At 44.6% G+C, this 20,778-nt stretch overlaps 1 long non-coding RNA gene across 1 annotated transcript in view; it reads right to left on the minus strand.

The window, feature by feature from the left end:
• The window catches only part of LOC138641030 (uncharacterized), an 80,412-nt gene that overhangs the window by 921 nt on the left and 58,713 nt on the right, over positions 1-20,778 (minus strand). The window lies entirely within an intron of this gene.

Below are 20,778 nucleotides of genomic sequence, written 5' to 3' on the forward strand. Positions count from 1 at the left end.
TGGAGGTCTGCGGATTTTTCCGCAGTGGATTTCAAAAATCCGCAGGTAAAAGGCACTGCGTTTTACTGCGGATTTTATGCTGATTTTGTGCGGATTCCACTTGCGGTTTTACACCTGCGGATTCCTATTATGGAGCAGGTGTAAAACGCTGCGGAATCCGCACAAAGAATTGACATGCTGTGGAATGTAAACCGCTGCGTTTCCACGCTTTTTTTTCCGCAGCATGGACACAGCGGTTTCTGTTTTCCATAGGTTTACATGGTACTGTAAACTCATGGAAAACTGCTGCGGACCCGCAGCTGCGGATCTGCTAGCGAGCCGCAGCAAAATCCACAACGTGTGCACATAGCCTCAAAGGGACTGGACAGGTTCTGAACCATTAGATTTTCCGTATTATTGGACAGTCATTGAAAAGTCTATCTTCCTTCTAAGGTTATACACCTATAAGTTGAAAAGAGCATAGGGCCCCATAATAGACCAAGTCTAATTAATTCAGATAGAAATATAAAATAGATAAACTTTATTAAGCAAAAAAATATAATACACCACAAGTACAATAATAAGTAATAAGGATAGAGTATGTGACGACACTAAAGGACAGACACACTGGAGTACGTCCATACATCAAAGTATAGGCGCAGCAAGAGCACATGGGGAAGATAATAAATAGCATCAACTAGTAATAAGGTGCCAAGAGTTCAAATGTATGTAAACTGGGTAAATGATACAAAAGACAAGGGAAGAGTGAACAGCCCTAGTGGGTATGCCCCATGTCCCTGGATACACTCACCCACATAACAGCCTGCTCATGCACTATAGCACACAAAACATAGCCCTAGATCCGCTGATTGCTTACCCATGAACGTAACCTCCAATGTGCGCTGTCCCACCGAAAGCCCCGACGCGCGTTTCGCGTTTAAAAGTGCTTCCTCGGGGGGCTGTGTGGTTTATGGCAAATATCCGGTTTTTATATCATGCCCGCAGCTGAGGCAAATGAGCCGCAGGAGCACTACGGCGCATGCGGGCGGGTCCGGCGGTCGGCAACGCGCCACTTCCGGCTTTCCCAGGGATGCCCAGAGAGGAGGGAAATCCCTCTTGACGTCACCAAGTCTGGGCGTCCCTGTTACGGAAGCCTTACAGAGGCGCGGCTCGGCCGAGGGCCCACAGCGCACGCGCACCACCCCGGCGGAAGAGGGAAAGTGTACTGGCAACATGACAGCAGGTAACTGGAACCATTTACAATAATAAAAAACAAAGCAAGTGTAGGTGGACCGCGTCCAGCAGGGCGGTGTTGTCCCAAAGGATGTGGATATGTCCGCAACAAGTCTCTCATTGTAATATTCTAGATAGCCTTTTCAGACGTCCACACCTCACCATAAAAGTGCTGCCTCAATAGGATGACGCTGTATATCTTTCAGATGGTGCCTTCCAAAGAAAAACGTCAGCTGCACGAATGTCTGTATTATTGGACAGTCATTGAAAAGTCTATCTTCCTTCTAAGGTTGCAGCTTATTGGTGACCTGGAGTCACCTCTGGTTCCAGGTGAAAAACTGCAGTGTTGACATAACTCAGACTGTATATTGTTTCCCGAAGGGAGAGATTGATAGAAACAACTTTGCAAAAATTGAAAAAAAAATCCAACCGTAGGGGAAAAAAAGGTCAAAATTATCTGCAGATATTACTTTTTTTTTTTTAATGGGATATTCCCAATTATTATACAATTGTGTAAATATGCTCAGTTATGGGGTCAATTCTCCATCATTTTTACTGTCAAAGTGGCACTGCTGTACAGGGAGCTGCTCCGTTCACATACATATGGCTGTGTTGGGCTATGTGCACATGTTGCGGATTTTGCTGCGGATCTGCAGCTGTTTTCCATGCATTGTACAGTACCATGTAAACGTATGGAAAACGCTGCCGAAAAAAATGTGCGGAAATGTAGCGTTTTTTTCTGCAGCATGTAAATTCTTTGTGCGGATTCCGCAGCGGTTTACACCTGCTCCGAAATAGGAAGTCGCACGTGGAATCCGCACAAAAACTACGGTTTACCTGCAGATTTTGAAAGAACAATGCGGAAAAATCCGCACGCCAGTCCGCAACGTGTGCACATAGCCTTACATTTCCCTACACTGCAGAAAAAATGCTGCTTCCCCTGTTCTTTTGCAAGGTCCTGACAATCAGACCTCTTCTGATCAGAAAGTAAAATACCATTATGTTTAACCCCTTCATGACCCAGCCTATTTTGACCTTAAAGACCTTGCCGTTTTTTGCAATTCTGACCAGTGTCCCTTTATGAGGTAATAACTCAGGAACGCTTCAACGGATCCTAGCGGTTCTGAGATTGTTTTTTCGTGACATATTGGGCTTCATGTTAGTGGTAAATTTAGGTCAATAAATTCTGCGTTTATTTGTGATAAAAACGGAAATTTGGCGAAAATTTTGAAAATTTCGCAATTTTCACATTTTGAATTTTTATTCTGTTAAACCAGAGAGATATGTGACACAAAATAGTTAATAAATAACATTTCACACATGTTTACTTTACATCAGCACAATTTTGGAAACAAATTTTTTTTTTGTTAGGACGTTATAAGGGTTAAAATTTGACCAGCGATTTGTCATTTTTACAACGAAATTTACAAAACCATTTATTTTAGGGACCACCTCACATTTGAAGTCAGTTTGAGGGGTCTATATGGCTGAAAATACCCAAAAGTGACACCATTCTAAAAACTGCACCCCTCAAGGTACTCCAAACCACATTCAAGAAGTTTATTAACCCTTCAAGTGCTTCACAGCAGCAGAAGCAACATGGAAGGAAAAAATGAACATTTAACTTTTTAGTCACAAAAATTATCTTTTAGCAACAATTTTTTTATTTTCCCAATGGTAAAAGGAGAAACTGAACCACGAAAGTTGTTGTCCAATTTGTCCTGAGTACGCTGATACCTCATATGTGGGGGTAAACCACTGTTTGGGCGCACGGCAGGGCTTGGAAGGGAAGGAGCGCCATTTGACTTTTTGAATGAAAAATTGGCTCCACTCTTTAGCGGACACCATGTCACGTTTGGAGAGCCCCCGTGTGCCTAAAAATTGGAGCTCCCCCACAAGTGACCCCATTTTGGAAACTAGACGCCCCAAGGAACTTATCTAGATGCATAGTGAGCACTTTGAACCCCCAGGTGCTTCACAAATTGATCCAAAAAAATGAAAAAGTACTTTTTTTTCACAAAAAAATTCTTTTAGCCTCAATTTTTTCATTTTCACATGGGCAACAGGATAAAATGGATCCTAAAATGTGTTGGGCAATTTCTCCTGATGACGCCGATACCTCATATGTGGGGGTAAACCACTGTTTGGGCACATGGTAAGGCTCGGAAGGGAAGGAGCGCCATTTGACTTTTTGAATGAAAAATTATTTCCATCGTTAGCGGACACCATGTCGCGTTTGGAGAGCTCCTGTGTGCCTAAACATTGGCGCTCCCCCACAAGTGACCCCATTTTGGAAACTAGACCACCCAAGGAACTTATTTAGATGCCTAGTGAGCACTTTAAACCCTCAGGTGCTTCACAAATTGATCTGTAAAAATGAAAAAGTATTTTTTTTCACAAAAAAATTCTTTTCGCCTCAATTTTTTCATTTTCACATGGGCAGTAGGATAAAATGGATCATAAAATTTGTTGGGCAATTTCTCCCGAGTACGCCGATACCTCATATGTGGGGGTAAACCACTGTTTGGGCACACGGCAGGGCTCAGAAGGGAAGGCGCGCCATTTGACTTTTTGAATGGAAAATTAGCTCCAATTGTTAGCGGACACCATGTCGCGTTTGGAGAGCCCCTGTGTGCCTATGCATTGTAACTCCCCCACAAGTGACCCCATTTTGGAAACTAGACCCCCCCAAGGAACTTATCTAGATGCATATTGAGCACTTTAAACCCCCAGGTGCTTCACAGAAGTTTATAACGCAGAGCCATTAAAATAAAAAATAATTTTTCTTTCCTCAAAAATTATTTTTTAGCCTGGAATTTCCTATTTTGCCAAGGATAATAGGAGAAATTGGACCCCAAATATTGTTGTCCAGTTTGTCCTGAGTACGGTGATACCCCATATGTGGGGGTAAACCACTGTTTGGGCGCACGGCAGGGCTCGGAAGGGATGGCACGCCATTTGGCTTTTTAAATGGAAAATTAGCTCCAATCATTAGCGGACACCATGTCACGTTTGGAGAGCCCCTGTGTGCCTAAACATTGGAGATCCCCCAGAAATGACCCCATTTTGGAAACTAGACCCCCAAAGGAACTAATCTAGATGTGTGGTGAGGACTTTGAACCCCCAAGTGCTTCACAGAAGTTTATAACGCAGAGCCATGAAAATAAAAAATAAAAAATTATTTTCTCAAAAAATGATATTTTAGCCTGCAATTTTTTATTTTCCAAAGGGTTACAGGAGAAATTTGACCCCAAAAGTTGTTGTCCAGTTTCTCCTGAGTACGCTGATACCCCATATGTGGGGGTAAACCACTGTTTGGGCACATGCCGGGGCTCGGAAGTGAAGTAGTGACGTTTTGAAATGCAGACTTTGATGGAATGCTCTGTGGGCGTCACGTTGCGTTTGCAGAGCCCCTGATGTGGCTTAACAGTAGAAACCCTCCACAAGTGACCCCATTTTGGAAACTAGACCCCGAAAGGAACTTATCTAGATGTGTGGTGAGCACTTTGAACCCCCAAGTGCTTCATAGAAGTTTATAATGCAGAGCCGTGAAAATAATAAATACGTTTTCTTTCCTCAAAAATAATTATTTAGCCCAGAATTTTTTATTTTCCCAAGGGTTACAGGAGAAATTGGATCCCAATATTTGTTGTCCAGTTTCTCCTGAGTATGCTGATACCCCATATGTGGGGGTAAACCACTGTTTGGGCACATGCCGAGGCTCGTTATTGAAGTAGTGACGTTTTGAAATGCAGACTTTGATGGAATGCTCTGTGGGCGTCACGTTGCGTTTGCAGAGCCCCTGATGTGGCTTAACAGTAGAAACCCCCCACAAGTGACCCCATTTTGGAAACTAGACCCCGAAAGGAACTTATCTAGATGTGTGGTGAGCACTTTGAACCCCCAAGTGCTTCACAGAAGTTTATAATGCAGAGCCGTGAAAATAATAAATACGTTTTCTTTCCTCAAAAATAACTATTTAGCCCAGAATTTTTTAATTTTCCCAAGGGTAACAGGAGAAATTTGACCCCAATATTTGTTGTCCAGTTTCTCCTGAGTACGGTGATACCCCATATGTGGGGGTAAACTACTGTTTGGGCACATGCCGGGGCTCGGAATTGAAGTAGTGACGTTTTGAAATGCAGACTTTGATGGAATGCTCTGCGGGCGTCACGTTGCGTTTGCAGAGCCCCTGATGTGCCTAAACAGTAGAAACCCCCCACAAGTGACCCCATTTTAGAAACTAGACCCCCCAAGGAACTTATCTAGATATGTGGTGAGCACTTTGAACCCCCAAGTGCTTCACAGACGTTTACAACGCAGAGCCGTGAAAATAAAAAAATCATTTTTCTTTCCTCAAAAATGATGTTTTAGCAAGCATTTCTTTATTTTCACAAGGGTAACAGGAGAAACTGGACCCCAGTAATTGTTGCGCAGTTTATCCTGAGTATGCTGGTACCCCATATGTGGGGGTAAACCACCGTTTGGGCACACGTCAGGGCTCGGAATTGAGGGAGCACCATTTGACTTTTTGAATACGAGATTGGCTGGAATCAATGGTGGCGCCATGTTGCGTTTGGAGACCCCTGATGTGCCTAAACAGTGGTAACCCCTCAATTCTAACGCCAACACTAACCCCAACACACCCCTAATTCTAATCCCAACTGTAGCCATAATCCTAATCACAACCCTAACCCCAACACACCCGTAACCCCAACACACCCCTAACCCTAACCACAACCCTAATTCCAACCCTAACCCTAAGGCGATGTGCCCACGTTGCGGATTCGTGTGAGATTTTTCAGCATCATTTTTGAAAAATCCGCGGGTAAAAGGCACTGCGTTTTACCTGAGGATTTTCCGCGGATTTCCAGTGTTTTTTGTGCGGATTTCACCTGCGGATTCCTATTGAGGAACAGGTGGAAAAACGCTGCGGAATCCGCACAAAGAATTGACATGCTGCGGAAAATACAACGCAGCGTTTCCGCGCGGTATTTTCCGCACCATGGGCACAGCGGATTTGGTTTTTCATATGTTTACATGGTACTGTAAACCTGATGGAACACTGCTGCGAATCCGCAGCCAAATCCGCACCGTGTGCACATAGCCTAATTCTAAAGGTATGTGCACACGCTGCGGAAAACGCTGCGGATCCGCAGCAGTTTCCCATGAGTTTACAGTTCAATGTAAACCTACGGGAAACAAAAATCGTTGTACACATGCTGCAGAAAAACTGCACGGAAACGCAGCTGTTTACATTCCGCAGCATGTCACTTCTTTGTGCGGATTCCACAGCGGTTTTACAACTGCTCCAATAGAAAATCGCAATTGTAAAACCGCAGTGAAATGCGCAGAAAAAAACGCGGTAAATCTGCCATAAATCCGCAGCGGTTTAGCACTGCGGATTTATCAAATCCGCAGCGGAAAAATCTGCAGAGGACCAGAATACGTGTGCACATACCGAAACCCTAGCCCTACCCCTAACCCTACCCCTAACCCTACCCCTAACCCTACCCCTAACCCTAACCCTAACCCTACCCCTAACCCTAACCCTATCCCTATTCTAACATTAGTGGAAAAAAAAAAATTCTTTATTTTTTTATTGTCCCTACCTATGGGGGTGACAAAGGGGGGGGGTCATTTATTATTTTTTTTATTTTGATCACTGAGATATAATCTATCTCAGTGATCAAAATGCACTTTGAACGAATCTGCAGGCCGGCAGATTCGGCGGGCGCACTGCGCATGCGCCCGCCATTTTGGAAGATGGCGGCGCCCAGGGAGAAGACGGACGGAGCCCGGCAGGATCGGTAAGTATAATGGGGTGGGGGGGAGCACGGGGGGGGGGATCGGAGCATGGGGGGGGATCGGAGCATGGGGGGGAATCGGAGCGCGGCAGGCGTGGAACGGAGCACGGGGGACGTGGAACGGAGCACGGGGGGGCTGGAACGGAGCACGGGGGGGTGGAACGGAGCACGGGGGGTGGATCGAAGTGCAGGGGGGGTGATTGGAGCACGGGGGGGTGATTGGAGCAAGGGGGGAGCGGACAAGAGCACGGGGGGAGCGGAGCACTGGACGGAGGGGAGCCGGAGCAGTGTACCGGCCAGATCGGGGGGCTGGGGGGGGCGATTGGTGGGGTGGGGGCACAGTAGTATTTCCAGCCATGGCCGATGATATTTCAGCATCGGCCATGGCTGGATTGTAATATTTCACCCGTTATAATAGGTGAAATATTACAAATCGCTCTGATTGGCTGTTGAAAGTGAAACTGCCAATCAGAGCGATCGTAGCCACGAGGGGGTGAAGCCACCCCCCCTGGGCTAAACTACCACTCCCCCTGTCCCTGCAGATCGGGTGAAATGGGAGTTAAGCCTTTCACCCGGCCTGCAGGGACGCGATCTTTCCATGACGCCACATAGGCGTCATGGGTCGGATTGGCACCGACTTTCATGACGCCTACGTGGCGTCATGGGTCGGGAAGGGGTTAACATTGGGGGATCTCCTTTAGGCTATGTGCACACGTTGCGGATTAGCCTTAGGAATTTCTGGTGCGGATTCTGCCTCTCCTGGCAGAAAACGCAGCTGCGGATTTGTCGCGGTTTTTGTGCGGATCTGCATAGTTTTTTGTGCGCTTTTACTGCGGTTTTTGTGCGGATTTACTGCGTTTTTTACCCCTGCAGAATTTCGATAATGGAATGGGTACAAAAACGCTACAGATCTGCAAAAAAGAAATGTGTCATGCTACTTCTTTTAATCTGCAGCGTTTCCGCACTGGATTTTCCGCAACGTGTGCACAGCTTTTTTTTTTTCTCATTGATTTACACTGTACTGTAAATCAATTGCGGATCTGCAGTGTTTCTGCAACTCAAAAAACTCTGCGAATCCGCAGAGATCCGCAACATGTGCACATACCCTTAGGCTGGAGTCACACACAACTTTTAAAACTTTTCTGTTTTTTTCACGGACGAGAATCGCAGAAATGTTCCCTGAACAGTGATCCGCATGTCATCCGTGTGCAATGCAAGGATACGATTTTCTCGCATGTAAGCATCCGTGTGACATCTGTATGGCCAGCTTGCAAAATGGACATAAAATGGATCCATGGACTCAAATATTCGTGAAAACATATATATATATATATGTATATATATATATATATATATATACATATATATATATATATATACTGTATATATATATATATATATATATATATATATATATACTGTATATGTCAGTGACACACATACCTCTCTATTCATCATCTCATTAAATACATTTATATTTGACTAGCTTAATTTTCCTGAAATTGCCTGCGCCCCCGACAACCAATGTGCGAAAATATCCCACGGGCCACCTAGTTATTAATATTTGCCATATGACAATAATGAGAATGTTTTAAGGCATTTTTATTACTTACTGCAAAGTCAAAAGTTTACATACACTAAGATTACTGTGCCTTTAAACAATTCTGGACTGCCCATATAATGATGTCATGTGTTTGGAAGCTTCTTTTTTTGGCAAAATCTGAGTTAATTAGAGACACCTGTGGATGTATTTTAATGCACACCTGAAACATACTGCTTCTATGTGTAGCTTCATGGGAAAGTTTCAAGAAATCAGCCAAGATATCAGGAAGAGAATTGTGGACTTAAACAATTCTGGCTCATCCTTGGGTATAATTTGAAGATACTTGAAGGTGCCTCGTTCAGCTGTACAAACAAATATATGTAAGTACAAACAAGATGGGAATGTCTATCCATCATACCTCGCAGGAAGGAGGTGAGCTCTGTTTCCCAGAGATGAACATGCTTTTGTCCGACATGTGCATATCAACCCAAGGACAAAAGCAAAAGACCTTGTAAGGTGTTGTGCACACTTTGCGGATTTTGATGCGGATCTGCAGCGTTTTTAGATGCGCGAAATTGCATCAAATCCGCAGTATAGTGCACAAGCAATGTTAGTCTATGTGAAATTGACATTTGGTGTGCACATGCTGCGGGAAAAATTGCAGCTTTTTTTTCCCGTAGCATGGCAGTTCTTTTTGCGGATCCGCAGCGTTTCTGCACTTCCATTGTGTCAGACCAATCCGCAGGTTTAAAAAATATCTGCGGTTTTGCTGCGGATGTGCCTTGCGAGAAATGCTGCAGATTGGGAGGGGGAAGAGTGTGTGGGTGGAGTGTGGGCGGATATGGAGAGCCCATTCAGGGCAGTGGGGTACTTGGTACCGGGCCCTGCGGTTCACAGGGGGATGTCACGGTGGCTGACCCGGTCCGTGGCCCTGGGACGTCTGTGTAAAAGGGAAAGGTCTTTAAAAGGATAACGTTTATGTTCGTGATGCCCCCTGTGGTACTCGGTCAGGGTGACCGACGCTGCTTTAAGGGGTCCACTGGGGTGATGTTATGGCAGCTAGATGGTATACCTTCCCACAGGTGAGGTATATCCCCAGGGCTTCACCGTGTATAGATGGTGAATGGTGAGTGGGGCAGAGAAGAACGAGGACACAAGGTTGCGGTCTCTTTACCTTTACTGAAGACTTCAGCATCTACAGTTCAGAGCACCAGACCACAGGGCAGGCAGGGTGCGGCCGGTTTGGTGGCAAGTCCAGAGTCCGCTTGTCCAGGTGGAGAATAATAGCCTTTCCTCTAGCGCCATGGTCGTGTAGTCCCTTACTGCTAAGCTTCTCATAAGGTCCTCACAGATGTTCTCTCTCTCTCTGTCCCCCGGTTTGAATAGGACATACCCGTATGACTGGTGACTTGAGGCGGTTTATAGGGACTCTAGCACGCCCCAGCCTCTAAGGTTGTCACCGTGCCTCCTGGGTGTTAGGTCGGACAGGTAACGTAGAGTTCAGCTGTCCTGCCGGTCTCTGATGTAAGTCATAGAGGTCCTTACAAGCTCGGTGTTCCGGCTACCGGTCTCTGCGACTCAGAAGGAGGCAGCCTGCTCGGGGCTGGTCCCCTTCTAGTATCCTCTCCTGTGCTTCCTCTCCTGCATGCTCGCTGCAAACAATTCGGCCTTCAAAATGTCTCTTTCTGGGAGCTGCAGCTCTGTGGGCATGCACAGCTCCGTGAACCCTCTCTTCTGTCCTCTGACAGGAATTCGCTCCTGCCAGGAACAGCTTCTCTCAAGGACTGACTGACTTTCCCTACAGACTACCAGTTATACATATCTGGGGAGTCACCTAGTAAATAGGATCAGAAGCTCCCCCTGGTGGCCTGGAGTGTGAAGTGTTGCATGTTTGTGGTACCTGGATGCAGTTATCCTTCCTTGCCTCCAAACGTAGCATCACTCTCCCCGGGAGGAAAGCTGCACTACTGCAACGACCAGGACCCTGGGCCACCGCAGATACTGTGTGTGTGTGGGCAGAGACTGTGTGGAGAAGATGTGCGGGTGTTTGTGTGTGTCTGCGGGGATCGGCAGGGGTCTACGGGACTGTAAGCGTTGGTCTGAGGGGCTGTGTGCGTGTGCGGGGCTATATGTGTGTGTGTGCGGGGCTATGTGTGTGTCTCTATGTAGGCACGTATCGTCCGATGGGACTACTAGTCCCATCTAGCAATGCCTGCTACAGTGACAGGTAGCCAGATGATGGGACGGCAGTAGTCCCATCATCCGACTACTGTGTTCAAATGTGGAAAAACAAAAACAAAACACATACACACATATACAGTACATACATGTAGACATACAGTACATGTAACATATAGTACATACTCATCATACAGCTAATCCCCGAAGCCCTCGATCACCTGTAAAAAAATTAAAAATAATAAACCAACAGTATACTCCCTGTTCCGATGTAATCCATTTAATAACGAATGTCCCACGACGATCTCCCGTGGAGAGCGGTCACATCGGCAGATGCGAACACTCTTCAGGGGCTCCAGGATACAATGATGGAAGGTATCCTTCCGCACTGTATCCCTCCGCTGCTGTGAGTGCAGAGTTCATACTGTCACTTGCGGCACCGCTGCGTGGGAAAATTCTCACGAAGCAGTGCCATAAAGTGAACCCTCAGTGATAACACTGCAGGAGCCATTGTCTCCTGTCAGTGTGTCACTGGAGGCCTATAGAGCTGTCACATCTCCTCTATAGGGGAGATCGTCGTGGGACACTTGTTATTATATGGACTGCGTCGGACCAGGGGGTATTTGTGTTGGTTTATTATTTTTTTCTTTTTTTTTTCCAGGAGATCAAGGGCGTTGCGTGGATTGGCAGAAAAATAAAGATGACAAAACTGTGTGGTGTTTTATTTCATAAAAATACTTCATTCTGCATGTGTGTGTTTATTTAACCAATTAACAACTATAGGATTAGTAATGGATCGGTGACTTATTGACGCCTTTCCATTACTAAGCCGGCTTGATGTCACCTTACAATTCAAAGGTGACATTAACCCCCTATTACCCCATATACCACCTCTATAGGGCAGTGGGAAGAGAAAGGCTAAGTGCCGGAATTGGACCATCTTACAGAAGTGCCATTTCTGGGGTGGCTGAGTTCTGGTGTTTTTTTAGCCGGGGGGGGGGGCAATATCCATGGTCCCTTCCTAGGCTATGAATATCAGCCTGCAGCTGTCTGCATAGCCTCTTCTGGCTAATAATTATAGCAGGACCACACATCGTTATTTGGGGGGGTCCCCCTATTTTAATAGCCAGTAAAGGCTAAAAATACAGCTGTGGGCTGATATTCATAGCCTGGGAAGAACCATCGGTATTAACCCCTTCCCAGGCTATAAACATTGGCCCCTAGTCGCTGGCTTTTCCATTCTGGCGCAGAAAATTGCGCAATTTTTTTTCAATCTTTTTTATAACTTAAACAGATATTGCGTTTAAGGCCAGGGTCACACTTGTGAGAAACTCTGTTGTGAATTCTGCTCTTGGGTTCCCTCCAGTGGTTGTAGGTGGGAATGCAGTTGTCTCTGAGTCACAGTCCTGGCCAGGTGTATCTGCTGATTGCTGTTCTGACTGGGATATTTAAGTGTGCAGGATTCATTAGCCCTTGCCAGTTGTCAATGTTTCTTCTGAAGTGTTGGATCACTTTCTGGCTTCTCCTGCTCAGCTGTCAATTCAGCAAAGATAAGTGTCTGGTTTTTGTTCCTGTGGCACACATGCAGTGTGCTTAAATTCTGTGCTATTCATTTGTTTTTCTCTTGTCCAGCTTAGACTGTGTCAGTGTTTTCTCGGTCTTGTTGGATTCTCTGGAGATGCAGATATACGCTCCACATCTTTAGTTAGATGGTGGAGTTTTTGTATTTTCTGCTGTGGATATTTTTGGGAGGATTTTTAATACTGACCGCTTAGTATCCTGTCCTATCCTTTCCTATTTAGCTAGTGTGTGCCTCATTTGCTAAATCCTGTTTTCTGCCTACGTGTGTCTTTTCCTCTACTACTCACAGTCAATATTTGTGGGGGGCTGCCTATCCTTTGGAGTTCTGCTCTGAGGCAAGGTAGAAATTCCTATTTCCATCTATAGGGGTATTTAGTCCTCCGGTTGTGTCGAGGTGTTTAGGTTTTGTTAGGTTCACCCCACGGCTACTTCTAGTTGCGGTGATAAGATCAGGGTTTGCGGTCAGTATAGTTACCACCTACTCCAGTGAAAGTTTTCATGCTGCTCCAAGGTCACCTGATCATAACAAAGCTCGCACGAGTCTCTCGCATCAATACCCAGCACTGCCGCCGGAGCTCAGGACCGGAGCGTGCGGCTGCATGTATTTCTATGCAGCTGAACGCTCTGTGTTATGACCTGGTGGTCAGGACAATAATGGACCTGGTGGTTAAGAGCACACGGAATGACCTGGTAGTTACTGATAATAAGGACGAGCTCTGGGACGTGGGAACTCTGCTGACCGCAATCCCTAATCCTATCACACACACTAGAAATAGCCGTGGATTGCTCCTAACGCTCCCTATGCAACTCGGCACAGCCTAAGAAACTAGCTAGCCCTGAAGATAGAAAAATAAAGCCTACCTTGCCTCAGAGAAATTCCCCAAAGGAAAAGGCAGCCCCCCACATATAATGACTGTGAGTAAAGATGAAAATACAAACACAGAGATGAAATAGATTTAGCAAAGTGAGGCCCGACTTACTGAACAGACCGAGGATAGGAAAGGTAGCTATGCGGTCAGCACGAAAACCTACAAAAAGACCACGCAGAGGGCGAAAAAAGATCCTCCGCACCGACTCACGGTGCGGAGGCGCTCCCTCTGCGTCCCAGAGCTTCCAGCAAGCAAGACAACAACAAAATAGCAAGCTGGACAGAAAAATAGCAAACCAGAGAAAAACAAGCAGGACTTAGCTTCTACTGGGAAGACAGGTCACAAGAACGATCCAGGAGTGAACAAGACCAATACTGGAACATTGACAGGTGGCATGGAGCAAAGATCTAAGTGGAGTTAAATAGAGCAGCCAGCTAACGAATTAACCTCGTCACCTGTGGAAGGAAACTCAGAAACACCCACAGCCACCAGAGGAATTCCATGGATAGAACCAGCCGAAGTACCATTCATGACCACAGGAGGGAGCCCGACAACAGAATTCACAACAGCTCTGGTCCCGAGTGCGGATTTTGTGTGTGTGTATGTGTCTTTATTTAACTCTTCATGTACCATTTTATTATGTTTATTACTAAACATCGGGCTTGGAATTTATCTATCTACAGATATACAGTATCTATCGATAGATATATCTAGATAGATGGATATCTATAGATAGATATAGAGAGAGATAGATAGATAGATAGAAATAGAGAGCTACATGTAAATATAAACATCCGAACATTACAGTGGAGGAATCTAGAGCATTGAAGGAGCTTGTCCATGATGGCGACATCATCATTAAACCCGCGGATAAGGGTGGTGCTGTCGTCATCATGGACAGGCATAAATATGTTGCAGAGATTGAGAGTCAATTAGGAGATGATAAAGTATATCACAAATTGGATGGTGATCCTAAGTTCAATATTATGGCTGAAATTAAAAAATGTCTAGAAGAAGCGGTAAAAAAGAATGTAATAGACCAAGAGCTTATGGACTATTTATATATAGAATTTCCGAGAACGCCTGTAATGTATACGACCCCAAAAATCCACAAAACACTGATGAACCCCCCAGGACGACCCATAGTGTCAGGGGTGGACTCAGTGTTTAGTAGGATGGGAACATTCCTTGACAAGATCCTTAACCCGATTGCCAAAAAAAGCAAATCTTATATCCAAGACACAACAGATTTTTTAAAAAAATTGGAAGGCGTAAAACTAGAGGGGGAGGTGATTTTGGCATCTTATGATGTCGTTTCACTTTATACGTCAATTGAACACCAGACCGGATTAAAAGCTGTAGAAAAGAAACTGGATACAATAGAAGTGTCTATGGAAGGAAAAAAAATTGTATTAAAATTATTGGAAATTATTTTGGGGCGGAGCTATTTTCTTTTTGGGGATACGTTTTATTCACAACAACGCGGTACAGCAATGGGGGCCAGCATGGCCCCCGCCTATGCAAATCTTGTAATGAGCGTCCTGGAGGAGGATCTTGTCTATGTGTCCCACCACTTCCGGCATGTGCTGGTGTGGTGGCGATACATAGACGACATCTTCCTCCTATGGACAGGAACAGATAAAGAACTTGAGTATTTCCATGAGTACTTAAATATAATAGATAGAACCATTAAATTTACATTAATCTCTTCAAGGTCAAGTATACAGTTCTTAGATGTTTTGATAAAACAGGAAAATGGGGAACTTAATACAACTCTATTTGTAAAAGAAACGGACAAAAATAACCTCCTAATGTTCAACAGCCAACATCCCCGCGTGATGGTGAGGTCTATACCCCTCAGCCAAATGCTGAGGATACGTAGAATAGTAAAAGAAGAAAATGAAATTGGGGGAGTAGTAGATAATTTGGCAAAAAAATTTCTACAGAGAGGATACCCGAAGGAATTACTTAACAGAGTGAAACACAGGACTCTCAGTATAAATAGAAGGGCACTAATTGAGAAAAATACAGAGAAAAAAATGTTAAGTAGAATCCCGTGTGTAATGACATATACGGAAGAGAGCGGACCAGTCTCGGAGGTGATTAGGAAACATTGGGGCATGCTGGGCAAATGCCTACCAAATATTAAGGAATTTAGGGAACCCCCACTCTTCTCATACCGCAGAGATAAAAATCTTGGCGACCATATGGTAAAATCAGATATTGGTTCCTTTAAAAACATTGTTCAACCCACAATTACAGGTAATAAACAACATGGTTGTTTTCCATGTCTATCATGCGTAAATTGTAAACACATGCTGAAGGGATCTAGCTTTAACCATCCAGTTACGAACAAACAATATACAATCCGGGATTACCTTACGTGTAACTCGGACTATGTCATATATTTATTGGAATGTCCATGTAAATTGTGGTATGTTGGGGAAACGACATGTGAATTCAAAACCCGTATAAACAACCACCGTCACTCAATTAGGAAGAGAAGACAAGATCTTCCGGTCTCGAAACATTTTCTAGACTTTAATCATACGGAAAAAGATCTAAAATTCAGAATAATAGATAGAGTTCCAGCCCAAAGAAGAGAGGGAGACAGAATGAGTCTTTTAAAGAAATTGGAACTCCGTTGGATCTATGAGTTAGACACACTAAAGCCGAAAGGCTTAAATGTAGAGTTTAAGATCCATCCACTAATGGTCCTACCTTAAAGGGGAATGCTCATTTGAATTCGTTGTATATACACTCCGGTTGTTATTACGGATCATGCAGAATGAAGACTGTTCTACTGCTCCTATTTTAATAAGTGTTATGTTTGTATTTTTTTAGATGTATCTCCACTCCCAGTGAAAAGGTCCTTGCCCTGCTGTTAATGGATTGGAAGCTCACAGAGGAGGACACAGTTATGAATATACTTTAATTTCTACATATATTCTAGTTTTTTTATATAAAATTATTTTTCCCATATTCACTTGATGTAGTTTTGCTGGCCAGTTGAGATTGTCTATATTTGAATAAATAAATATGAAATTAGCATTTAACTCTGTGTATATTGGAAGGAAGTTTCTTTCTAATAGAGATACTGGGCATAATAAGAGTACACTTATATGGGTCTTACTACGGAGACTGTGTGATCTGAATAGGTCACAGGTCAAGGTAGAAGCCCATCAGCAGCAGGAGACAGCCTGAATAAGGTGTCGTCCTGCTAGCTGAAAGTGGTTTATAATAATGACCCAATGAGTATCCATATACATAAAAATAACTTAACATAAAAGCGCTGAAGAACATTTATGAAAGAGCTCCGCTGTATAACACAGAGGTCGGCGCTGCCACAACTAAGATGGAGGTGTGGGGCAGACATAGCTCCTATGCGCACGCGCAGGTAGAAGGAAGTAACGCTTGTAGTCTCACTGGCTGGCTCCACACCACGTGGATATGGGAGGTTCTGACATGCGCAGTAAACTTTAGAGAACGCCGAATTTAGCCGCGATACAGTCCTCCATGTGACTCAATCTGTCCAGCGGGGTAAGCGCTATGTTTTATTAATATCAGCAGATATGAATCATTATATATATATTAGAGAATGAAATATAAACAGCCGTAAAAGCAGAAATATCAATGGGAATGTGGAAGTAAGAGGAGTCTTAAGCACTTTAGCACATTGCACTTTTATACACCAAGGTAACACATGGAGCGTTTATTAAGTATAATGTAAAATTATCACAATGACTGTAAACATATATATGGCTATTTACTATGTAAATGATTGAATGGTATATGTATATAAGGACACAATTTGTTACCACCCACTGCTTGAGAAAGGCTCAATGCGAGCCGAAACGTCGCGAGATGTGGGTCTGAAATAAACTTCACAGCTTTTTCACCTTCATAATCTATTGGAGTGCTGCCTTCCTTTTTTTGTTTGATATAGATAGATATAGATAGATTTATCTATCTATAGATCTAGCTGTCTATAGATCTATCTATCATCTATCTATAGATCTATCTATCTTTCTGTGTGTGTAAACATTATTCTTCAATGGAGTATGTAAATGAAGAGGTTGGACAAGAAATGGCATCATAATTCTTTTTTTTTTTTGTTCAAAAATAGGTCTTCATTTATGTCACGGATCCCTTCTCCGTGGTGTCACTTATTCGTCACGTGTCCGCTCTCACATGTGACTTGGGGTTGTGCCTGCAAGGGTTAATCTATCTCCCCACTCTCAGTCCAGCATTCAATCTCTGTCCTATGCTGTAATGGGAGCATAAATCACACACCGACCCAGGCCACACACCCGCTCATACACGCTGCCACCACTCACCGAATACACGGGCGATGAGTCCTGGAACTAACAATACTAATAAAAATATGTCTATCACTCATAAGGCTCACACACCTTAGGCTATGGATTCTTTTAGAACATTCAAGGTTCAACTTGTTAAAGTTTTATACTTTAATAACAAAAGGTTCAATGCTTACAATAAGAAAAAGGTATAAAAATATGATCATAAAAAGACATGCAAAACAGTATCAAAATAAACAGGAGAAACTTACAGAAATTATCTAACTGGTAGTTGCTTCTGCTCCCTGAGGGTAGGACGAATGTAGATTGGATCACACCAGCTTCTCAGGCTGCCCCCATCATGTGAACACAATTCTCTGTCTGCAGCCTAAATTTACAACTTTGGTCTGAGGTCAGGTTTCTAGACCGGCCCCCCCAGGTTAATATCATAATTGCGGTCTGTTTGATTGGGCACGGCCACTCTACTAATGAATATATATTATTTTCCTCTGGAGACCCTTGTGAGATGGTTCCCAGGAATAGCTAACCTCAGGCCGCAATTAGCATCTCCCCTCCAAGCACTAGGGGGTGTCAAGTGTTCCTTTCTTCTTGGCCTTAGCTAGACCTCCTAGTGAGATATGGAGACACAATTTCTACTAGTCCCAAGGAAGTACCTATTAACACCTAGGTGCGACTTGCCTTCAGGACAGATGTTACATTATCACTAGTCACACATATAACCCTAGACATATGTCACTACACACATATAGATATATATACACATATTTCATCACACATTATCACTAGTCACACATATAACCCTAGACATATGTCACTACACACATATAGATATATATACACATATTTCACCACAATTTAGCTTTCAAAAACGCATACAAAGCCGCATGAAAATCCGCATAAAAAACATGCAGATTTTTTCCTGCATTTTCTACATACAGTAAAGATGATGACGGAAGCTGGTAAGATTGTGTCAATCAGGGCTGCCACTAGAAATTTCGGGGCCCCATACTGGAAAAATTTTCGGGGCCCCTTTGAGACTCCGCCCATAGTCCACCCCAGCCCCGCCTCCACGCTCCACCCCTCAAACTGTCCACAGTCCCACCGCTCTCTCTTGGAAAAACTCCACTTCTCACCTATCACACATTAACAGTTCCCATCACCAGATCATATACATAGCCAGCAGCTTTTGTTTTGGCCAAAAGATTTTTTAAGCCGCCACCATAACACGGTAGACACTTTTGGCCGGGCCATACTCTACTGTAACCTATTAAATATTTTTTAAAATATGCAATACAATTTAGGTATATTTTTATTTATTTTTCAATTTTTAAAATGACCAATAATATCACATAAAAAGAACAAATACCGCTACACCATGACCAGATGACATATTACCACCACAGTGATCGAATAATATCACATACAAAGAACAAATACCGCTACACCATGACTAGATGACATATTACCACCACAGTGATCGAATAATATCACATACAAAGAACTAATACCGCTACACCATGACCAGACCACATATTACCACCACATAGTGACTGAATACTACAATTCTGATCAGTAATTAAAAAAAGCACCATACGATCACCATAAGTGCCATTATGCACAGGAGATCTGTACTTAGTATGCAGTGTCTGTGTACATATAATACAGTGATCACTAGTGAAATTATACACAGGAGCTCTGTATATAGTATACAGTGTATAGTGTCAGTGTATAGGTAACACACTGACTCACCAGTGACGTCTCTAGGTGAAGTCCTTCATCTTTCATCCAGCACAGACCGCCATCATTTCATCCAGCCAGGACTTCTCTCTGCAGGAAATAACACAGTTATCTCGAGCTCCGCTTGTAGAATACATTACTTAATTTTTCCCAACTTCTACATTACACCAGATGAAGAAAAAGCGGCAACATAGTGTCACTCTACACAGTAACAGGACCGCCCCCCATTTAAAACCGTGTCCTCAAAAAATAAAATAAATACGGTACATCACTGCAGTAATAATATCCCTAAATTAGCCCCTATGGTAATAATATTCCCCATCCTGGCCACCGTGTGTCTCATTCCTGGCATCAGCCATATGTTCTCCCATCCTGCCCTCATGAGTATCCATTCTGCCCCATATGATCTCCCCATCCTGCCCCATATGATCGCCCCATGTGATCTCTCCATCCTGCCCCATCTGTCTCCATCATATCCATCCTGCCCCATGATCCTGCACGATCTGTCTCCAATTCTGCTCCCAGTGTCTCCAATCATGCCCCATGTCTCCATTCTGCCCATGTCTGCAATCCTGCCACTTGTCTCCAATCATGCCTCCTGTGTCTCCATTCTGCCCCATCTGTCTCCAATCCTCCCCCATCTGTCTCCAATCATGCCCCGTATCTCCATTCTGCCCCGTGTCTCGCATTCTGCCCCAATGTCCAGCATTCTGCCCCAATGTCCAGCATTCTGCCCCCGGGTCTCACAGTCTGCCCCTGTGTCCAGCATTCTGCCCCTGTCACTGTGTCCAGCATTCTGCCCCTGTCACTGTGTCCAGCATTCTGCCCCAGTGTCTCCAGCATTCTGCCCCTGTGTCTCCAGCATTCTGCCCCTGCGTCTCCAGCATTCTGCCCATGTGTCTCCAGAATTCTGCCCCCAGTGTCTCCAGCATTCTGCCCCCAGTGTCTCCAGCATTCTGCCCCCAGTGTCTCCGGTGGTCCCCCGCGGCCGCTTGCCTCTTCTCCGCCGTCTGGTCCTCCGCCGATCCCCCTCTGCCGCCTGTCTCTTCTGCTCCCTCCGCCGTCTGCTCCTCCGCCATCCGCAGGCGCAGCCACGTGGTGGCACATCGCACGCTGCTCTGCTCCGGAATGAGGAAGTGGAGCAGGGCAGCGTGTGACGTCACAAACTTGCGACCCATGATGCACCGCGGGCCCGGCCGCCTTAAAGCTACAGGGCTCATTTAGGCACAGTGGCAGCCGCGCAGCTGCAGCCTGAATAAAAATGTCAGGGGGGGCCCGAGCAGAGCGCGGACCGGACCGGCTGCCAGCGTGCTCGCTCGGGCCCCCCTTTTTGCTCCTCATCACCGGGCCCCATACTGCAGTGATGCCTGTAATGGCGGCCCTGGTGTTAATATCCACAGTGAAACGAGTACTGTATCAACATGGGCTGAAAGGCCATTCTGCAGGGAAGGAGCCATTACTCCAAAATAACATAAAAAAGCCAGATCAAAGTTTGCAAATGGACACAGGAACAAAGACCTTAATTTTTGGAG

This window comes from Ranitomeya imitator, chromosome 1 (genome assembly GCF_032444005.1).
Source record: "Ranitomeya imitator isolate aRanImi1 chromosome 1, aRanImi1.pri, whole genome shotgun sequence".
NCBI classification, from domain to species: Eukaryota; Metazoa; Chordata; class Amphibia; order Anura; family Dendrobatidae; genus Ranitomeya; species Ranitomeya imitator.